Here is a 4,476-nt window from a genome sequence, read left to right as displayed (position 1 = left end):
CAGGTGGGAATCACCCAGGCCTGATAAGTCCATCAGTTCTTTACCATCATCTTATTTGCTAGGGAAACCATCCCACCAAACTGAATCTTCATAGCTTTAAGAAAAAAATTAATTCTTCCTTAAGTTGCTATAATTTTTATGATGTTTCCCCCACTGTGGAGAAATCATAAAACCCCCTCGGAATTTTGAGACTTAACTTGGATATAAGTTCACACTCTGAACCTATGAAAATTAAATTATAGTTGCATCTCTTGTGTTTATGCTTAAAGGGCACAGAGATTGCTCTCTCTGCTCTAAGTTTATTAGCAAATAATAATAATGATGATGATACCTACAGAGATAACTATCTATGCCTTGCATATATCTCTTTTTACAGTCACAGTATAGTAACTCTTCGAGAAGGAAGTATTTCATACACCTTAATGTTCTGTCTCTTTGAAAAGAGGAAGATCTCATATCCCCAAAATAGAGCATATAGAATTAAGGGAACTTGAAATAGATAAAAATTATCTTCTTCAATGAAATCAAATTGTATGTGTCAACTTCAAATTGGCACTGGTAAACCCCTGTTTTCTATCTCCCTCCTACAAATTCAACTTTTTCTTGACACCAAAGTGATCCCCATTGCCGAGGCTTCCTATTAACCCCTCTCCATATCCCACTACTTGTTTTCGTTGCCTCATTACCTCTAGCATCTCTGAAGCACTCAGCCCACAGCCCCAGAATTTATGCTGAAATAATCATAACTCATGTCTTTCCCTTTTCCCCTTTCTCTTTTTCACCATCAGAAAAATACTTTTCATTATAAGTGCATCCTTTGGATCATTTTATAAACTGTGAAATGAAAGTCACGTCCAACTCTCTACAACCCCATGAACTGTACAGTCCATGGAATTCTCCAGGCCAGGATACTGGAGCAGGTAGCCTTTCCCTTCTTCAGGGGATCTTCCCAACCCAGGGATCAAACCCAGGTCTCTTGCATTGCAGGTGGTTTCTTTACCAGCTGAGCCACAAGGGAAGCCCAAGAATACTGGAGTGGTAGCCTTTCCCTTCTCCAGGGGATCCTCCTGACCCAGGAATTGAACTGGGGCCTCCTGCATTGCAGGCAGATTCTTTATCAACTGAGTTATCAGGGAAGCCCACTGAATCCTTGCTAAATCCCCATACCCTTTGATCAATTCCTATTTGTGTGATTTTTTAAATTTTGTCTGCTGCTGCTCCTGCTAAGTTGATTCAGTTGTGTCCGACTCTGTGCGACCCCATAGACGGCAGCCCACCAGGCTCCTCTGCCCATGGGATTTTCCAGGCAAGAGTACTGGAGTGGGGTGCCATTGCTTTCTCCGAAATTTTGTCTACTCTTTTCAATTAGAATTTATCAAGGATCTATCATAGTAGACATTTATTGTTTTTACATCTATTTCTTCACTTTGAAGTGAAGTGTTAGTCATTCAGTCATGTCCAACTCTTTGCGACCCCACAAACTATAGCCTGCCAGGCTCCTCTGTCCATGGAATTCTCCAGGCAAGAATACTGGAGTGGATTGCCATTCCCTTCTCCAGATGATTTTCCCCACCCAGGGATCAAACCCAGGTCTCCTGCCTTGCAGGCAGATTCTTTACCATTTGACCTACGGGGAAGTCCTTTTCTTCACTTTGGGAGCTCCGAATTTTGCTTTGAGAGAACTTCATTCCTACTCTTAGTAAAGACCATTTGGATTGGGTACCAAGGCTGGGATATGTGACTTGGGCATAAGAAACCCATAGCATTTCATAACCTGGGATCACAGTCATCAGTACAGGGATGAGCAAATGATCCAATTTAGGCCAGTGAGAATGGATCCAGAAATTTCAGCAGGAGCTACAAAGGAGTCTCCCTCTAAAAAGGCAGGATGCCATGACAACAGAAGCCTGAAGTTTCTAGGGGTCACATCTGAGACTTTCAGGTAAATCAATCAATATATTATTTTAAAAAATGAACCCAATTAACCCAGTTTGAGTTGCTTTTCTGTCACTTACAACCATTCCCACTTCTGCATCTATGACGCATCAAGAACTATCTTGGGTGATAGAGAAATAGAAAAGAAATATATATATTCCTTCCCACAAAAAACTCACATCTAGTAGATTAAATAGATATATGTAAAGATCACAAATCACCAAAAAGCAAGGACTAGAGGATGCCTTGAACTCCAAGTTTTAAAATGTTGGTTGAACTACTTTGCTTTTCAGATAAAGTGGTTGGGGTATATATGCAAGAGAGTTTTTCCAATTAGTACCATTTAATCATGAGTAAATAAATGAATGAATGAACATCCAAACTGGACAGGAGAATGAATAATCTATAATACAGTCATAAATGGACTATCAGCATAGAATTCATAACTACATGAATAAAACTGAATGAAAAGCAGATCACAGAAAATGCATATGGTATGATATTTATAACAAAGTAAAAAAAAACCCAGCAAACTCTAAAAATAAGTAAGTTATGGAAAAGTACATATGTATTAAGGTTTTTTAAAGCACAACTCAGTAGAGGGGTTACTGGGGTTAACACTATAGCAGCCAGGGGTTTGCAATGAACAAGGGATCTAAAGGAAGCCTCAATAACCTTGGTAATATTCTACTGCCTACCTGTAATGATGGCCTCTTGAATGTCCAGTGTACAATTACAATTTATAACTTTCACATTTCATGTAGTGAGTATTTTTTAAACTATCTCCCAAGTATGCTGCCTTTCTCATATTTACTTTCCATGTTTATAATTTAAAAACCTATCACTAGACACGTTGACCCATAAACTACTAGAGTTTCAACAAGTCTTACTATGATTAATATCTGAATCCCTCTTCTAGATCCATGCAACAAGAGTAGAGGATGACTTTAAGTTTAAATCATTATATTTTCTTCTTGGTTCCATATTTCTACAGTGTGATTTATATTTTCAGCTACATTCAATTTTGAATACCAAAAAGGAGATTCAGAAAATGAAATTTACATCTTTAATCCAAATATACACACAAACATCCCCAAAACATTTGTCTGTGAGTTGCAAAATTGCTCCTTATAAACAACAGAGAATGATCTGATGACAGCCACAGGTGCAGTTCTGTCGAACTCCTGGGTTTGTTGCATTTGAGTTTAATTATTTCTAATGAAACTTCTCCCTCTGTTTGGCCTTGACTAAGGTGTAGGATCACTTGAGCTGTGCTGGCAGGTCTCAACTTGTAAGCACAAGTGGCCTCTTTAGCCCACAGGCATGCTGCCTTACACCTGGTACAGGCAGACAGAGAGAGATTAGGGTCCGTGAGTATAACTCAGCTGTATCTGTCAACATCAGTCAATGACAAACCGCAGGGACAATTGTCAAAAATGTAGGATCAAGTCCTGCTCATGAATTAGCTTTTTATCCCATTCAATCATGTTACCAAGTACATACCACATACAAGGCACTCAACCAGGTGTTGAGTAATTAAAAAGATGAGATCTAGTTCCCTCATTGAGGACTTATTCCCAACGTATATGTAGAGCAGTGACTCTCAAACTTTAGCTTGCATCAGAATCACTGAGAGGGTTTGTTAAAACAGTTTCCTGGACTCCACCATCAGAATTTCTGATTCAGTAGATCTGGGAAGGGGCTGAAGAATTTGTATTTCTCATGTGTTCCCAAGTGATGCTGATGCAGCAGGTTCAGGGACCATATCTTCTGAACCACTGTGGTACACTGTTTCAGAGGTCCAGGATGCCTCTCAAGTTGTTGGCATACTTGATGAAAGAGTCACTGAAAAACTGACTCAAAAGGATTTTTCTTCCAAGTGTACAGCAAATACTCATTGGAATGACTGATGCTGAAGCTGAAATTCCAATATTTTGGCCACCTGACATGAAGAGCCAACTCACTACAAAATATCCTGATGCTAGGGAAGATTGAGGGCAGGTGGAGAATGGGGTGACAGAACATGAGATGGTTGGATGGCATCACCAACTCAATGGACATGAATTTGAGCAAGCTACAGGAGATAGTGAAGGACAGGGAATCCTGGCATGCTGCAGTCCATGGAGTCGCAAAAAGTTGGATACAACTTAGCAACTGAACAATAGCAGAAAGCATATTTTAAAAATATTATTGGCACTTTTAATTTTTAAATTAGTGATGACTGCTTACACTTAAGGAGTCTTTATTATTGGGTTGGCTAAAAAGTTCATTTGGGTCTTTGTATCATCTTATGGAAAAATCCAAACGAACTTTTTTGTCAACCCAATACGTGTACGCAGGGCTAGCTGCTTTATGTGCATTGCTTCACAGAAACTCCATTCAGATCACATCAGATCAGATCAGTCGCTCAGTCATGTCCAACTCTTTGAGACCCCATGAATCGCAGCACGCCAGGCCTCCCTGTCCATCACCAACTCCCGGAGTTCACTCAGACTCATGTCCATTGAGTCAGTGATGCCATCCAGCCATCTCATCCTCTGT

The sequence above is a fragment of the Bison bison genome, unplaced genomic scaffold, assembly GCF_000754665.1.
Source record: "Bison bison bison isolate TAMUID 2011002044 unplaced genomic scaffold, Bison_UMD1.0 scf7180017864242, whole genome shotgun sequence".
In the NCBI taxonomy this organism is placed as follows: domain Eukaryota; kingdom Metazoa; phylum Chordata; class Mammalia; order Artiodactyla; family Bovidae; genus Bison; species Bison bison.
The sequence above is the reverse complement of the archived record's forward strand: the minus strand, read 5'-3'. Positions refer to the sequence as shown.